The 19,270-nt window shown below is 40.4% G+C and overlaps 1 long non-coding RNA gene across 1 annotated transcript in view; it reads left to right on the forward strand.

Moving 5' to 3' along the window:
• Positions 1-1,063: 1,063 nt before the first annotated feature.
• The window catches only part of LOC129047417 (uncharacterized), a 54,220-nt gene continuing 36,013 nt past the window's right edge, over positions 1,064-19,270 (forward strand). Inside the window, exon 1 of the long non-coding RNA XR_008527218.2 lies at positions 1,064-1,605. This is a non-coding gene — a long non-coding RNA (uncharacterized LOC129047417). The remainder of the gene's footprint in view (positions 1,606-19,270) is intronic.

The following is a 19,270-nucleotide window of genomic DNA, read 5'->3' on the forward strand; positions in this document are numbered from 1 at the left end:
TGCATGCCACCACCCCTGGCTGATTTTTGCTATTATTATTATTATTATTATTATTATTATTATTATTATAGAGATGGGGTTTCGCCATGTTGGCCAGGCTGGTCTTGAACTCCTGGCCTCAAGTGATCCGCCTTCCTTGTCCTCCTACAGTGCTGGCATTACAAATGTGAGCCACTGCACCCAGCTCCCCAAATTTCCTGTTCTTACAAGGCCAACAGCCAATTTGAATTGGGACTCACACTAATGGTCTCACTATCATCACCTCTTTAAAGGGCCTAACTCTAAATACAGTTATACTCTAAGATCCTCAGGGTTAGAGATTTAACACAAGAATTTGTGGAGTAGAGGACATAATTCAGCCTGTAACAGATGGTAGGCTTATACTACAACATCAGGCTTGCACTGGGTGCAAACCATATTCCTGCTTCTACCTCAATGCTTCTTTTCTTCCATTCCTTGGCACATGTTCAAAGTTGACTGACATAATTCTTATTGTTGAAGCAAGTGATGAAGTAGCCTAGTGATAGTAACTAATTTTCTGGAACTCTTTTGGAATGTATAGATACTGGTTAGGAATCACCTAGTAACAGGTATATTGACATGAAGCTAAAGTCTGTGTAGATAGTATAAAATTCTGGGGAAACACCAGCACATCCTGGAGTAATGGAGAAGAAAAAAAGGTACAAGGAAAGTATGATCCTTGTCTTAGTCTATTTGTTATGTGCTATAACAAAATATCTGACACTGGGTAATTTGGAAAGAACAGAAATTTATTTCTCACAATTCTGGAACCTGAGAAGCTGAAGATCATAGTGCCAGCAGATTTGGTGTTTGGTGAGCACAGACACTTCCTAAAAGCCCCACGTCTTAATGCTGTTGCACTAGGAATTAAGTTTCAACATGAAATTTGAAGGAGACACAAATAGTCAAACCACAGCAATCCTAAACCAAGAGGAGCTAATACAAGGGAATGTTTGAAGTAATAAGAGTAAGAGAGGGTCTGATGAAGTCTTCAAAGCAAAGCATAGACAATTAAAGATAGTATTTTTTTTTTCTTTTATGGTTTTCATGACAACCAGCATGGTGAGCCTGGAGCATTTCAGAGGCAGAAAAAGAGTGCATAGACATGAAAAAGAGGGGCCATATTGATAAGAAAAATAGTACAGAGGTAGAATCTATAGTACTTTGAAGATGCCTGAAAAACAGGGGAGAGAGAAATGGTATAATTGAAAATGACTGAGTGAGAAGATGGTGATTAAATACAGTAGGTAGTATTGAGGAGTTGTATTAGATAAATTGAATTCAGTGTTCCTGCAAGATATCTAAATGACAACACACAGGAGGAACTGGGAAATTCAAAACTAGAGTTGTTAGAAAAGTTAAGGCTACAGGTAAGGATTTGGCATTTGTCTGCATAGATGACCCAAACCAAAAGAGCTAGTGAAGATATTGAGAGAGCACAAAGGAGAAATGAAGAGAGTTAAGGACATAGCCTTGTAAAAGCCTACATGGGAGGGAAAGGTGAGACCAAGAAGGAAAGAGAAGGCACACCCGGAGAGCGCAACACAATGGACTTCAAGAGAAGAAGGTGCTTCAAGGATGTGGGTAAATGGCTTAAAACCTCTTTTTTTTCTTTTCCATGAGAATTTGCTGTTTTAAAACTTTCTAACCCTGTTCTCCAGGAAATGTGATAAAAATGAAATGTCATATCAATGCTAAGCAACTCAATGAATGCTGATTGGAAGATTGTGTCTTGACTGGGAGTTCTAGGTATGACTATATATACCGAGTGATAAGTCATCATTTTTTATTTTGAATATGCAAGACCCTGGGAGCTATGGCTAAGGGTTGTGAGAAGAGATGTTGGCTCATGTAGGACACGGGGTTTCTAAGCTAGGGTTGTTCCCACACTCACTCATTGTGTATTTTGTCTTCTTGCATGGATTGCCATGAGGAAAGAAGGAACAAAAAGAATAACCCCAGGACAGATAAATAGACTGGTGGATTAACTGCCACAGGAATCCCAATGAAGTATTGAAAGGGAAAAAAAGTCAGAAGAGAATTGCATATGCAACTTCTCCCCCTCAAAAGAAACAAAATCATTCTAAGACAAAGGTGAAATAAAAGCATTTCTGTCAAACAAAAGCTAGGGGAATTTACCACCAGCAGACATGCACTGTAAAAAATATTAAATGGAATACTACATAAAAGAATGAAGAGGCTGGGTGCGGTGGCTCATGCCTGTAATCCCAGCACTTTGGGAGGCTGAGGCAGGCGGATCACGAGGTCAGGAGATCCAGACCATTCTGGCTAACACGGTGAAACCCCGTCTCTACTAAAAATTAGCCGGGCATGATGGTAGGGGGCTGTAGTCCCAGCTACTCGGGAGGCTGAGGCAGGAGAATCGCGTGAACCCAGGAGGCGGAGCTTGCAGTGAGCCGAGATCGTGCCAGTTCACTCCAGCCTGGGCAAGACTCCGTCCCAAAAAAAAAAAAAAGAAAAGAAAAGACTGAAGAAAACCAAAAATGATACATGTAAGGGTAAATATAAAAGATGCTTTTTCTAATTTTTACATTTCTTTAAAAGAAAAATGACTGTTTAAGGCAAAAATAATAGCAATGTATTACAGGATTTATAATAAATGTGGGCATAAATTGTATGACAATAATAGTACAAAACATGGGGGGATGGAATGAAAGTATAATATTATATTATAAGATTCTTACATTTCTTGCATTATCCATGAAGTGGTATAATATCATTTGAAGGAAGACTGTGATAAGCTGAAAACCTAAACTCCAGAGCATTGTAAACTCTAGAGCCATTACTAAACTAATATAACAATAAAGCAAAGAGATATTTAATAAGACAGATGGGAGAAAAATGAATTAATTTAAAAATCTATACAAAAAGTAGTAGAAAGGGAAAATGGAACAAAAATCAGATCAGATAAATAGAAAACAACAAGGTGATAAATCTAATCCAACCATGTTTGTAATTATATTAGTTACTAATGATTTAAACATTTCAATGAAAAGGCAACAATTGTCGGATGGGATTTAAAAAAGCAGGACCTAACTCTATGCTGGAAAAAAAAACAAAACCCTACTTTAAATATAAAAACTTCAGCTGGACATGATGGCTTATGCCTGTAATCCCAGAAATTTGGGAGGCCGAGCAGGTGGACCATTTGAGGTCAGGAGTTCGAGACCAGCCTGACCAACATGGTGAAACCCCATCTCTATTGAAAATACAAAAATTAGCTGGGCATGGTGGTGCACACTTGTAATCCCAGCCACTCAGGAGGCTGAGGCAGGAGAATCGCTTGAACCTGGGAGACAGAGGTTGCAGTTAGCTGAGATCGCACCACCACACCCCAGCCTAGGCAACAGAGCAAGACTCCATCTCAAAAAAATAAAATAAAATAAATCAATACAAAAACTCAGATATGTTAAAAATCATGGATGGAAAAAGATATACTATGCCAAAACTAATAAAAAGAAATCTGGAGTGGAATTAATAATTTCAAATAAAGTAAAAGTCAAAGTAAGGAATATTACCAATCCTGGAAATAAAGCAGGGCACCTCATAATATGAAGGGGTCATTTACAAAATATAAGAACTAAAGCTATAAACAACAACTTGATAATAAATATACAAACTGACCACATTTTTGTTTAATGGATATTAACATACAGATAGACAGAAGGAGTAAGTTCTAGTGTTGGATCGTGTAGTAGGGCAACTATATTTAAAAATAATATATTTCTTTATGTGTCATTCAAGTTTGTTTTTTGACAAAGTGGCAAATAGGGAAATGAAAAGCTGCTTACTATCACTAGTCAAAAGGCAAATGCAAATTAAAACCACAATGATTTACGAGTACACACCCAGAAAAATTACAATATCAAACATTGGTAAAGATGTAGAGAAATTGTTTTTCTCAAGTATTCCAAAATGGTACACCCATTCTATAAAACAATTTGGTAGTTTCTTATAAAATTAAACAGATGGTCAGGCATGGTGGCTCATGCCTGTAATCCCAGCACTTTGGGTGGGCAGATCACCTGAAGTCTGGAGTTTGAGACCAGCCTGACCAACATGGTAAAACCCCATCTCTACAGAAAATATAAAAAAATTAGCCAGTTGTGGTGGTGTACACCTGTAATCCCAGCTACTCGGGAGGCTGAGGCAGGAGAGTCACTTGAACCTGGGAGGCGGAGGTTGTGGTAAGCTGAGATCACACCATTGTACTCCAGCCTGGGCAACAAAAGTGAAACTCTGTCAAAAAAAAAAAATTAAACAGACACATATCATAAAACTTAGCAATCACAAACCTGAGTATTTACTCGAGGGAAATAAAAATCTATGTTCATACATAGCCTTTTAAGCAAATATCTCTAGAGATTTACTCAAAGCCAAAATCGGTAAACAACACAAATGTCCGTCAATTGGTAAATAGATCAACAAACCTGTGGTACATGAACTAAATAGTTCATGTTTTATGACATCATGAATTCCAAAAGCATTGCCTTAAGTGAAAGAAGCCAAACATACAAAAATACATACTGTAGCTTTCATTAATATTAAATTCTAAAAAAAGGGGAAACTAGAGTGACCTAGAGCAGATCAGTGTTTGCCAGGCGCCCAGGGTGGTGGGAAGGTGGTTGACTGCAAATGGCATCAGAAAACATTTTGAGTTGATGGAAATATTTTATATCTTGATTTTGGTTGTGGTTACATGACTATATACATTTGTAAATACTCATTGAGATGTGTACTTAAAATCAGCAAGTTTTATCACTGGTAAATTATATGCCAGTAAAGATGATTTTAAAAAGAAAGACCCAAAAGCTGTTCCCAAATAGTGATCCAAATAACATGGTATTATGGGCTGAATGTATTTCCTCAAAATTCATACATTGAATGCCTAGCCCCTAGTGTGATGGTATTTAGAGGTGGCACCTTTGGAAGGTGATTAGGTTTAGATGGGATTAGTGCCCTTATAAGAAGAAGAAGAGAAAGAGTCCATGAGGACTCATGGAGGGGAGGTCTGTGAACACAGAGAGGATGCTGTCTACATGTCAGGAAGAGAGCCCTCATAGGATATCAGATCTGCCAGCAACTTGATTATTTCTCCAGAACCACGAGAGATAAATTTCTGTTGTCTACATTGCCCAGTCTGTGGTATTTTGTTAGAGCAGACTGAGTGAGCTAAGATAACTGGTACCTCAGGGATCTGTTAATCAATACTTCAAGAACAATAGGTGTTCTGGTCACAGAAGTTTGAGTAATGCTGTATAATAAATTATTCTCTTGGAGCTCCACAGTAAACAATAACCTATTAAAGAACCTGGGAAATATCTGGTTACAACAAAAAAGAAACCTGTTTGATTCGGGAAAATTTGTTCTCATCAAAACTATTAATTTCTCTTGGAAGTATTTCTCTGTATAAACCAGTTTGTATAGTTCTAGTGTGCAATATACTTTTGAGAAGTTTGTCATCAAGGGGAATAAGATCAATAGGTCTGTCATCTGATTGAGATTTTAAAAAATCAAAAGAAAACATTTTTTAACCATTTTATTTAAGTAAACACACAACAAAAGTTACCTTTTTATTAGTTTTATAAATTTAACACACATATGGACTCATGAATTCACCACTCACCATCCACCACTGTGAGGCACCCATTGCCACTCCCAATCAGGCTAAAGGCTTGTCATTGTTCCTGCATGGCTAAGTGCCTGGGTTCATCCTAATCGAGCTGAACACTAGTCACTGGGTTCCATGGTTCTCTTCTGTGACCCACAGCTTCTAATAGAGCTATAACACTCACCACATGGCCCAAGGTTCCATTCCTTGGAATCTATGAGGCCAAGAACCCCAGGTCAGAGAACAAAAGGCTTGTCACCATCTTGGGAGCAGCCTGCCCCATCTTGGGAGCAGCCTGCCACCATCTTGGGAGCTCTAAGAACAAAGACCCACCTGTAACATTTGTTGGCCTGTACGAGGTTCCTCCAAAGAGGTGAGTAATATCAGACCCCTTTCGCTTGCTATCGTGTCCTATCCTTCCTTAGAATTGGAGGAAAATACTGGCTATCTGTCGGCAGGTTAAACACGATTAGCATGGCCACTGGACTAAAGACTCAGGTGTGAGCCTTCCTGGGAAAATGTTTTCTAACAACCTGCAACCCTTTTGGGTTGGGAGCATTGGTCTGCCTGGAACCAGCTTCCACTTTCACAATTTTCCTGGGGGAAGCCGAGGGCTGACTAGAGGCAGAAAGCTGTTGTCCTGACCTGCCAGCATTGTCCAGTCGATATCATGGTGCAGCCAGAAGTCTCTACTCAACAGTTGCCCATGTGTGCACCCCTACCTCTCCTTCTGGCCCATACCTCCTGGGTCCTGACCATGACTTTCTTGAAAGTGTAGCCCCAAAATTCTCCTTACTTCTGAATCTACTTCTTCCTATCCCTACCTCCTAGATACTAATGCTTTAGATTTTCACTTCCTCTCCCAAGTATTAGAGCAAGTTGTATCTCCAAAAGAATCTAGGGAAGCTCTATGCTGTGTCCTTAGGCACCTAAGCTATGAACCCAGGGATACTTTTCCCTGGTGTCCCTCTCAATTTAGGTATATAGCTCTTGACATGCTCAATTATGTGGGATCTGTTCCCCACCACCCTTGCCAGGGCCCCAAGTTTGTAAATGGCTAGGAGGATTACTCTCCCATTGTATAAGATACTCTCCTCCCCCAATTTCTACCCAACTTACCCACTGCAATACAATCTCCAAGCCTTGGCTCCTTGGCCAGGACCTTAGAACTGAGGACCCAGTACTTTAACAACTGGAACTGGGTCTGCAACAACACAATAGATCAGGATGAAAGCAATTTGAGTAAATAAAAGGGAGGCACATATTCCTATAGTGGCAAATGGGGGTAATGAGCAAACGTCCTTCTGTTGTGTTCCCAAAATCCATCTACAAAAAGAGAAAGAGAAAGGCAGAAAGTCAAAGAGAAAGAGAGAGGAAGAGACAGGCAGAGAGAGGGAGGAAGAGACAGGACAAAAGGGGAGTCAGAGAGAGAGAGAGAAAGTCAAAGGAGAAAGAAAGAGAGAGATATATAAGTAGTATATAAGTAGTAAAGAAATAATAGTGTACTGGGACAGGTGCAGTGGCTCACACCTGTAATCCTAACACTTTGGGAGGCCGAGATGTGTGGATCACGAGGTCAGGAGATCAAGACCATCCTGGCTAACATGGTGAAATCCCATCTATACTAAAAATACAAAAAATTAGCCAGGCATGGTGGTGGGTGCCTGTAGTCCCAGATACTCATGAGGCTGAGGCAGGAGAATGGCGTGAACCTGGGAGGTGGAGCTTGCAGTGAGCTGAGATCACGTCACTGCACTCCAGCCTGGGCCACAGAGCAAGACTCCATCTCAAAAAAAAAAAAAAAAAAGAAAAAAAAAAGAAAAAACAGTGTACCCTATTCCTTTAAAAGCTAGGGTAAATTTAAAACCTATGATTGATAATTGAAGGTCTTCTCTATGAGACTATAACACTCCAATGCTACCTTGTTGTCTGTGTAAACAAGGGTGTAGCCAAAAACACTGAGACCACTGACAACCCATAGCCTTCCTATCAAAAATCCTTAACCCAGTAAGCCACAAATGCATTCAATCGATAGCGGCAACTGCTTTGCTAACAGAAGAGTAAAAAAAATAACCTATGGAGGAAGCCTCATTGAGAGCATACCTCACCAGTTCAGAGCTATCCTAAGTCAAAAAAAGCAAAAAGGTAGCTTACTAACTCAAAAATCTTAAAGTATGGGACTATTCTGTTAGAAAAAAGTAATTTAACATTAACCACCGAAAATTCTCTTAACCCAGCAGGTTTCCTAATGAGGGATTTAAATCTTAATTACCATGCAAAGGTCTGACCAGACCTAGGAGGAACTCCCTTCAGGATAGGAGATAGATGGTTCCTCCCAGGTGGCTGAGGAAAAAGAACCACAATTGGGTATCCAGTAATTGATAGGGAAACTCTTATAAAAGCAGAGTTAGGAAAATTGCCTAATAATTGGTCTGCTCAAACATGCAAGCTGTTTGCACTCAGCCAAGCCTTAAAGTACTTACAGAATCAAAAAAACTCTATCTCAATACTGACTCAAAATGTTACCTACACACCTCTCTGAAATGAATTTGCATAAGAACTGTTATTTATGGGAATGCATCTTGATGGGGCAGCTGGGTTGTTATGAAATACTCAGGAACCCAGCCCATCTCTAAGACTCACCCCTGAGCACAAAGGCAATGTTGGGCATGCTGATAAAGGACCACTAGAATCCAGCAGCCTGGACCCCTTTCTTTGTGGTCAAGAAAGGCAGGAAAAGGGGTGCAGGACTGCTACATCAGTGAGCGTAACTAATCCAATAAGAAGAGGTCCATGGGTGGTTACGCACCCTGAAAAGGAATAAACATTAGGACCACAGAGGATGCTCTAGGACTAATGCCCATTGGAAAATGACTAGTGGTGCTGGCATCCCTATGTTCTTTTTTTCAGATGGGAAACATTTCCCCCAAGGCAAAAACGCCCCTAAGATGTATTCTGGAGAATTGGGACCAATTTGACCCTCAGATGCTAAGAAATAAGCAACTTAGCCGGGCGCGGTGGCTCACACCTGTAATCCCAGCACTTTGGGAGGCTGAAGTGGGCAGATCACCTGAGGTCAGGAGTTTGAGACCAGACTGACCAACATGGTGAAACCCTGTCGCTATTAAAAATACAAAATTAGTCGGGCATGTTGGTGCATGCCTGTAATCCCAGCTACTCGAGGGACTGAGGCAAGAGAATTGCTTGAACCCGGGAGGTGGAGGTTGTGGTGAGCCTAGAATGCGGCATTGCACTCCAGGCTGGGCAACAAGAGTGAAACTCCATCTAAAAATAAAAATTAAAATTAAAATAAAAAAAAGTGACTTATATTCTTCTGCAGTTACTGCCTGGCCACAATATCCTCTTCAAGGGGGAGAAACCTAGCCCCCTGAGGGAAGTATAAATTATAACACCATCTTACAGCTAGACTCTTTTGTAGAAAGGAGGGCAAATGGAGTGAAGTGCCATATGTGCCAATTTTCTTTTCATTAAGAGACAACTCGCAATTATGTAAAAAGTGTAATTTATGCTCTAGAGGAAGCCCTCAGAGTCTACCTCCCTGCCCCTTCCCCAATTAATAAGACCCCCCTTCAACCTAAATGGTCCAAAAAGAGATATACAAAGGGGTAAACAATAAACCCAAGAGTGCCAATATTCCCTGATTATGCCTCCTCCAAATGGTGGGAGGAGGAGAATTTGGCCCAATCAGAGTGCATGTACCTTTTTCCCTCTCAGACTTGAAGCAAATTAAAATAGACCTAGGTAAATTCTCAGATAACCCTGATGGCTATATTGATGTTCTACAAGGGTTAGGACAATCCTTTGATCTGACATGGAGAGATATAATGTTACTGCTAGATCAGACACTAACCCCAAATGAGAGAAGTGCCGCCATAACGGCAGCCCAAGAGTTGGGTGATCTCTGGTATCTCAGTCAGGTCAATGATAGGATGACAACAGAGGAAACAGAAAAATTCCCCACAGGCCAGCAGGCAGTTCCAGTGTAGACCCTCACTGGGACACAGAATCAGAACATGGAGATTGGTGCCACAGACATTTGCCAACTTGCATGCTAGAAGAACTAAAGAAAACTAGGAAGAAGCCTATGAATTATTCAATGATGTCCACTATAACACAGGGAAAGGAAGAAAATCCTACTGCCTTTCTGGAGAGACTAAGGGAGGCATTGAGGAAGCATACCTCCCTGCCACCTGACTCTATTGAAGGCCAACTAATCTTAAAGGATAAATTTATCACTCAGTCAGCTATAGACATTAGGAAAAAAACTTCAAAAGTCCACCTTAGGCCCAGAGCAAAACTTAGAAACCCTACTGAATTTGGCAACCTTGGGTTTTTTTATAATAGAGATCAGGAGGAGCAGGCAGAATGGGACTAATGGAATAAAAAGAAGGCCACTGCTTTAGTCATGGCCCTCAGGCAAGCGGACTTTGGAGGCTCTGGAACAGGGAAAGGCTGGGCAAATTGAATGCCTAATAGGGCTTGCTTCCAGTGTGGTCTACAAGGATACTTTAAAAAAGATTGTCCAAATAGAAATAAGCCAATCCCTCATCCATGCCCCTTATGTCAAGGGAATCACTGGAAGGCCCACTGCCCCAGGGGATGAAGGTCCTGAGTCAGAAGCCACTAACCAGATGATCCAGCAACAGGACTGATGGTGCCTGGGACAAGTGCCAGCCCATGCCATCACCCTCACAGAGCCCCAGGTAGGCTTGGCCATTGAGGGTCAGGGGGTTAACTGTCTCCTGGACACTGGTGTGGCCTTCTCAGTCTTACTCTCCTGTCTCAGAGAACTGTCCTCCAGATCTGTCACTATCCAAGAGGTCCCAGGACAGGCAGTCACTAGATACTTCTCCTAGCCACTAAGTTGTGACTGGGGAACTTTACTCTTTTCACATGCCTTTCTAATTATGCCTGAAAGCCTCACTCCTTTATTAGGGAGAGGCATTCTAGCAAAAGCAGGGGCCATTATACACTAGAATTAGAAGGAAAAAGGGTAAATATATATACAGACTTTTAAGTATGCTTACCAAGTCCTCCGTGCCCACACAGCAATATGGAGAGAAAGAGAATTCCTAACTTCTGAGGGAACACCTATCAAACATCAGGAAGCCACTAGGAGATTATTATTGGCTATACAGAAACCAAAAGAGATGGCAGTCTTACACTGCCGGGGTTGTCAGAAAGGAAAGGAAAGAGAAACAGAAGGGAACCGCCAAGCGGATATTGAAGCCAAAAGAGCCGCAAGGTGGGACCCTCCATTAGAAATGCTTATAGAAGGACCCCTAGTATGGGATAATCTCCTCCAGGAAACCAAGCCCCAGTACTCAGCAGAAGAAATAGAATGGGGAAACTCACAAGGACATAGTTTCCTCCCCTCAGGATGGCTAGCCACCGAAGAAGGAAAAATACTTTTGCCTGCAGCTAACCAATGGAAATTACTTAAACCCCTTCACCAGACCTTTCACTTTGGCATTGATAGCACCCATCAGATGGCCAAATCATTATTTACTGGACCAGAACTTTTCAAAACTATCAAGCAGATAGTCAGGGCCCGTGAAGTGTGCCAAAGAAATAATCCCCTGCCTTATCGCCAAGCTCCTTCAGAGAACAAAGAACAGGCCATTACCCAGGAGAAGACTGACAACTAGATTTTACCCACATGCCCAAATCTCAGGGATTTCAGTATCTACTAGTCTGGGTAGATACTTTCACTGGTTGGGCAGAGGCCTTCCCTTGTAGGACAGAATAGGCCCAAGAGGTAATTAAGGCACTAATTCATGAAATAATTCCCAGATTCAGACTTCCCCGAGGCTTACAGAGTGACAATTGCCCCGCTTTCAAGGCTTCAGTAACCCACGGAGTATCCCAGGCCTTAGGCATACAATATCACTTACACTGTGCCTGGAGGCCACAATCCTCAGGAAAAGTCAAGAAAATGAATGAAACACTCAAACAACATCTAAAAAAAGCTAACCCAAGAAACCCACCTTGCATGGCCTGCTCTGTTGCCTACAGCCTTACTAAGAATCCAAAACTCTCTCCAGAAAGCAGGACTTAGTCCATGTGAGATGCTGTATGGACAGCCCTTCCTAACCAATCACCTTGTGCTTAACCGAGAGACAGCCAACTTAGTTGCAGACATCACTTCCTTAGCCAAATATCAACAAGTTCTTAAAACATTACAGGCAACCTGTCCCTGAGAGGAGGGAAAGGAATTATTCCACCTGGGTGACATGGTATTAGTCAAGTCCCTTCCCTCTAATTCCCCATCCCTAGACACATCCTGGGAAGGACCCTACCCAGTCATTTTACCTACCACAATCGCAGTTAAAGTGGCTGGAGTTGAGTCTCGGATACATCACACTCAAGTCAAACCCCTGATACTGCCAAAGGAACCTGAAAATCCAGGAGACAACACTAGCTATTCCTGTGAACCTCTAGAGGATCTGCACCTGCTCTTCAAGTGACAACCATGAGGAAAGTAACTAGAATTGTACATCCCCATGGCCCTCCCTTGTCATATTTTTCTCTTTACTGTTCTCTTACCCCCTTTCACTCTCACTGCACCTCCTCCATGCTGCTGTTCTACCAGTAGCTCCCCTTACCAAGACCTTCTATGGAGAATGAGGCTTCCCAGAAATATTGATGCCCCATCATATAGGAGTTTTTCTAAAGGAAACCCACTTTCACCGCCCACACCCATATGCCCCTGCACTTCAGGCCATACATTTCAATCCCTGTATCTTTAACCTTCCTTGTTAAGTTTGTCTCTTCCAGAACCAAAACTGTAAAACTACAAATTGTTCTTCAAATGGAGCCCCAGATGCAGATCACGTCTAAGATCTACCACAGACCCCTGGACCAGCCTGCTAGCCCATGCTCTGATGTTAATGACATTGAAGGCACCCCTCCGGAGGAAATCTCAACTGCACGACCCCTATCACACCCCAATTCAGCAGGAAGAAGTTAACAGTGGTAGTCAGCTGACCTCCCCAACAGCACTTGGGTTTTCCTGTTGAGATGGGGGACTGAGAGACAGGACTAGCTGGATTTCCTAGGCTGACTAAGAATTCCTAAGCCTAGCTGGGGAAGGTGACTGCACCCACCTTTAAACACGGGGCTTGTATCTCAGCTCACATCTGACCGATCAGGTAGTAAAGAGGTCTCACTAAAATACAAATTAGGCTAAAAGCAGGAGGTAAAGAAATAGTCAAATCACGTATCATCTGAGAGCACAAGTGAGGGACAATGATTGTGCATTCGATCCGGGAGTGGACAACCACTTTTGGGTCCCCTCCCATTGTATGGGAGCTCTGTTTTCACTCTATTAAATCTTGCAACTGCACACTCTTCTGGTCCATATTTGTTACAGCTCGAGCTGAGCTTTCACTTGCTGTCCACCACTGCTGTTTGCTGCCATCATAGACCCACCGCTGACTTCCACCCCTCTGGATCCAGCAGGGTGTCCGCTGAGCTTTTGATCCAGTGAGGCACCCATTGCTGCTCCTGGTCAGGCTAAAGGCTCACCATTGTTCCTGCACGGCTAAGTGCCCAGGTTCGTCTTCATTGAGCTGAACACTAGTTACTCGGTTCCACAGTTCTCTTCCATGACCCCTGGCTTCTAATAGAGCTATAACACTCACTGCCTGGCCCAGGGTTCCACTCCTTGGAATCTGTGAGGCCAAAAACCCCAGGTCAGAGAACAAAAGGCTTGCCACCATCTTGGGAGCAGCCTGCCCCATCTTGGGAGCTGCCCACCACCATCTTGAGAGCTCTAAGTACAAAGACCCACTGGTAACAGTAACATCCTTCTCCCATCCCTGGCCCCTGACAGCCACTGATCTGTTCTCTGTTGTTACAGTTTTGTCTTTTCAAGAATGACTTATGAGTGGACTCATAGGGTTTGTAAACTTTCACTGAGCATAATGCCTTTGAGAGTCATCCAAGTTGTTGTATATATGAATAGTTCATTCCTTCTTATTTCTGAGTAGTAGTTCATGGTGTGAACATATCACAGTTTATCCATTCACTAGCTGAAGGATATTTGTGTTGTTTCCAGCTTTTAAAAACTATTATTAGAGCTCCTGTAAACTTTATGTGCATAGGCTGTTGCATTTTTCTACTTAGGAGTGGATTTGCCAGATCATGTGGGAAGTTTAACTTTATGAGAAACTGCCAATCTGTTTTTCAGAGTGGCTTTACCATATTTCATTCCTACTAGCAATTTTGAAGAGTTCCAGCTACTCTGCATCCTTACCAGTACTTGGTAGGTTTAATCATTTTTATTTTTGGTAATCTAGTAGGTACATAATAATTCTCATTGTGGTTTCAGTTTGTGTTTTCCTAATAACTAATGATGTTGAACTTATTTTCATGTGTGTATTTGCCTTCCATATAACTTTGATGATGTGTCTTTTCAAGTATTTTGCTTATTTTTTTCCTGAGTTTTGAGGGATCTTATATACTTTGGATACAAATCCTTTATAAAATATCGATTGAAAATATTTTCTTTCAGCCTCTAACTTGTTTTTTAATCTCTGAACAATGTCTTCACAATATAGAAGTTTTTATTTTTGATGAAGCCTAATTTATTATTTTTTTCTTTCATTGACTATGCTTTTGATGTGTTCTCCAGGAACTCTTTGCTTAAATCCAAGATTAAAAACTTTTTCCCAACTGTACTTATAAAAAAACTTATTGTATTTTTTTAGATGTATAATCTATTTTAAATTAATTGCTGCAAAGAGTGTGAGGTTTATGTCAAGGTTTATTTTTTTTGCATGTGGTTATCCAATTGTTCCAGTATGATTTGTTGAAAAGATTACACTCTCTCCACTGAAATCTGTTACATCTTTGTCAAAAATTAATTGCCCACATTTGTGTGGATGCATTTCTGAACTATTTGTTCAGTTCCATTAATTTATGGGTCTATCTCTTTGACAATACCACACAGTCCTTATTGCTGTAGTTTTATAGTAAGTCTTAAAATCAAGTACTATAATTCTTCTTTTTTCTTCTTTTTCACAATTGTTTTGGTTATTCTACTTCTTTGACCTTTACATATGTTTCTATCTCAAAAAATCCTATTGTGATTTTTATTGGAATTACATTAACTCTATAACCAATTTGGGGAGAATTGATCAACATTAAGTGTGCTAATCCATGAATGTGGCATTTCTCCTTGTTTATTTAGGTCCTGTTTTATTTTCTTCATTATCATTTGCAGTTTCAGCATGCAGATCCTGTACGTTTTTTGGTTATCTTTATACTCAAGTATTTGAAGTTTTGAATTGTTGAAAAAGGCTTTTTTATATCAGTTTTCAAATGTTTATTGTTAGCATATACAAATATGGTTGATTTTTGTGTGTTGATCTTATATGCTGCTTTTCACCACCAAACATATTTTACAGAACTCAAGAAGTGAACATTCTCTTATGTTTATACATATATTTACCATTTCTCTTGCTTGGCCTTTGTTCCTGATATTAAATGTTTCCTACTGCTATCATTTTTCTTTTGTTTGACAAGCTTACTTTACCAATTACTTTAGAGTAGGTCTTCTAACAACAAAGTCTCTTAGTGTTCCTTCATCTGGGAATGCCTTTATTTTACCTTCATTCTTGCAGGATATTTTTACAGGATATAGAATTTTAGGTTGATAATTTTTTTTTTCAGTACTCAAAAAATGTGCTACTTCTGTCTCTCTTTCTTAGTTTCTGATTTGGTTACTGGAATCACTGTTCCTCTGAATATACTATGGTTTTTCTCTATGAGATTTCAAAATTTTTTTCTTTTTCTTTAGTTTTCAGCAATTTAATTATATGTTGGGGTATAAATTTCCTTGAGTTTATCTTGTTTGCATTCACTGAGTAACTATCTTGAATCTATAGGTTTATGTCTTTTTTATTTTTTCAATTGTGCTTCTTTCTGTTCTGATTGTATTATTTTCATTGCTGTTGCTTCAAGCTTATAGGGCCTCTGGCATCTCCATTTTGCTATGGATCTTATCTTGCACTTCTTTCTTTTAGGTTATTACATTTTTTCATTCTAAAATTTCTATTTGGTTAATCTTTGTAACTTCAATTCTTTGCTAAGACTCTCTATCTTTCAATTCTTTTTAAGACAGTTCTCCCATTAGTTTTCAGAGTGTTTGTATCATACCTACTTTAAAGGTTTTGTCAGATAATTCTAGCATCTATATCATTTCAGCATATTGACATTGGTTATTTTTCTTTTATTGTGCAGTTTGAGATTTTCCTAGATATTTATATGATACGTACTTTTGAATTATATCCTAAATGTTTGAGTACTAAACTATAAAACTCTGGGTCTTATTTAAATCCTGTGGAGAATGGTTGCTTCCCTCATTTTTTATTAATACATAATAATTGTACATATTTATAGAGTACACGTAATATTCTGATACATACATACAAGGTATAATGATCAGATCAGGATATTTAGGATATCTGTCACCTCAAATATTTATCATTTCTTTATGTTGTGAACGTTTCAAATCTTCTCTTTTAGATATTAAAAAAATTATTTTAACTATAATCACCCTACTATACTATCAAATATTAGAAACTACTCCTTCTATCTGTGTGTACGCTTATACCCATTAAGCAACCTTTCTTCATCTCTTTACTCCTCACCCTTTGCAGCCTCTAATAACCACTATTTTACTCTCTATTTCCATGAGATCAACTTTTTAAAATCTCATGTATGAATGGAAGCATGTAACATTTGTCTTTATGTGCCCAACTTTTATCGGTTTAACATAATGACCTCCAGTTCCACCCAAGTTGCTGCAAATAAGAGGATTTTATTTCTTTATGGATGAATAGTATTCCATTGTGTGTGTGTATATATACATATACACATATATGTATAAACACAATCCCGAAAATTTGGTGCATATATATATATATATATACACACACACACACACACACACACACATACATGTATGCCCAATTTTCTTTACTTTTCATCCATTGGTTAGGTTGATTCTATATTTTGGCTATTGTGAATGATGCTGCAGTAAACTTTGGAGTACTTACCTTTCAAAAAATACCTAGAAGTGGGATTGCTGAGTTGTATGGTAGTCCTATTTTTAGTTTTTGAGAAACTTCCATACTGTACATGGCTAAACTAATATACATTCCCACCAACAGCATATATGAATTTCCTTTTCTCCACATTCCTGCTAACATCTGTTATTTTTCTCTTTTTTTTATACCAGCCATTCTGAATGAGATGAGATAGTATCTCATTGTGGTTTTGATTTGCATTTCCCTGGTGATGAGTATTGTTTAGCATTTTTTCACATGACTGTTGGCCATTTGGATGTCTTCTTTTGAGAAATGTCTATTTAGATACTTTGCCCAATTTTTAATGGGATTATTGTTTTTGTTTTTTTTTTTTGCTGTCAAGTAGTTTGAGTTCCTTTTATATTCTGGATATTAGTCCCTTGTTGAATGAATAGTTTGCAAATATTTTCTCCTTTTCTACAGACTATTCCTTCACTGTGTTGTTTCCTTTGCTGTTAGAAACTTTTTTTGTGTCATATCATCTAATTTGTCTAGTTTTGTTGGTGTTGTTGTCTGTGCTTTTGAAATCGTAGCTGTAAAATCTTTGCCTACACCAATGTCCTAAAGCATTTTCTCTATGTTTTCTTGTAGTAGATTTATAGTTTCCAGTCATATGTTTAAGTCTTTGGACTATTTTGAGTTGACTTATTTAATATGGTGAAAGATAGAGGTTTAGTTTTATTCTTTTGCATATGGATATACAGCTTTCCCAGCACTATTTATTAAAGAGGGTATTCTTTCCCCATTGTATGTTCTTGGAACCTTTGTTGAAAATCAGTAGGCTGAAAATTAGAGGCAGAGCAAGACAGCAGAATAGAAGGCTTCACCAATCGTCTCCCCACAAGGACAGCAATTTAATTACTATCTACACACACACACACAAAGCACCTTCATAAGGACTAAAAATCAGGTGAGCACTCATAGTACCTGATTTTAACTTCATATCACTGAAACAGAACTAAAGAGGTAGAAAAAAAACAGTCATGAATCACTGATGCAACCTCCTCCCCAATCCCCCAGCAGTGGCAGCATGGTGAAGAGAGTGTTTCTGAGCACTGGGGGAGGGAGAGCACAGAATCATGAAGTGATTGAACTCAGTGCTGTCTGGTTATAGCATAAAGAAAAAACAGACCAAATTCAGCTAACACACACCCACAGAGGGAGCATTTAAACCAGCACTAGCCAGAGGGAAATTGCCAATAGAGGTGATGAGAACTTGAGTCCTTGCAAGTCTTGGCACTGTGGGCTAAAGTGCTCTGGAACTCTAAATGAACTTGAAAGGTGGTCTAGGCCACAGGACTGCAATTTTTAGGTGAATTCTCATGTTGAACTGGGTTCATAGCTAGTACACAGGGTTTGACGGTGGGAGGGCATGTGACCCACTGACACATCAACTGGGCACCTAAGGAAGTGCTGGCATCACTCTTCCCCTAACCCCAGGCCACACTGCTCACAGCTCCAAAAGAGACACCTCCTTCTGCCTGAGGAGAGGAAGGGAAAAACTGGAGAACACTTTGTCTTACATCTGGGATACCAGCTCAGACGCAGTAAGATAGGAAATGGGTCAGAGTCATGAGGCTCCCTTTCCAGGCCTCAGCCACCAGACAACATATCTAGATACACCCTGGACCAGAAAGGAACCTGTGGCCTTAAAGGGAATGAAACATAGTGCTGGCACCATTCATCACCTGCTAACTTAAAAGCCTTTGGGCCCTGAATAACCAGCAGCAATACCCAAGTACTACATTGAGGGCTTTGGGTGAGACTCTGAGACTTCCTCGCTTCAGTTGAGATTCAGCACATTCCCCAGCTGTGGTGACTGTGGAGCAAGAATCCTTCTATTTGAGAAAAGTAAAGGAGACATTGTCTTGCACCTAGGTATCAGCTTGATCACAGGAGAGTAGAGCAGCAAGTGGGCTCTTAGAGTCCCCAGTTTCAGGCCTTGGCTCTGGGACAGCATTTCTGGACCTGCCTGGGTCTAGAGGGGATTCCAAGGCCTTAAAGGGTGAGTCCCAGGGCAGGCCATATTCTCCACAAGCTGAATGAAGAGCCCTTGGGCCTTAAGGGAACAATGGCAATAGTCTGGCAACACCCCCATGGGCCCATGATGGCAGTGGCCAAGGACTGACTACTCTGCCTTTGGAAAGTGGAGAAAAGAGTGGGAAGGACTCCATCTTGTAGTTTGAGGGCCAGCATAGCCACAGTACAACAGAACACCGGGTAGCCTTCTAAGGATTTTAACCATAGTCCCTGGCTCCTGAACAGCACCTCTGGATATGCCCAGGGCCTAAGGGAACTCACCAAACCCAAAAGGAAAGACAGGCCTGGATAGCTTTGCCACATCGTGATTATAGAGCCCCCAGGGCCTTGAGCAACCTTAAGTAGTAGCCGGGGAGTGGTTACAGCAGGACTTGGGTGAAACTCAGTGCTCTGTTTGTCTCAGATCTCATCCAGCTCAGTCATACTGGTGGTGGCAACAGAGGTACTTATATCACTCCATTCC

The sequence above is a fragment of the Pongo abelii genome, chromosome 6 (assembly GCF_028885655.2).
Source record: "Pongo abelii isolate AG06213 chromosome 6, NHGRI_mPonAbe1-v2.0_pri, whole genome shotgun sequence".
In the NCBI taxonomy this organism is placed as follows: Eukaryota; Metazoa; Chordata; class Mammalia; order Primates; family Hominidae; genus Pongo; species Pongo abelii.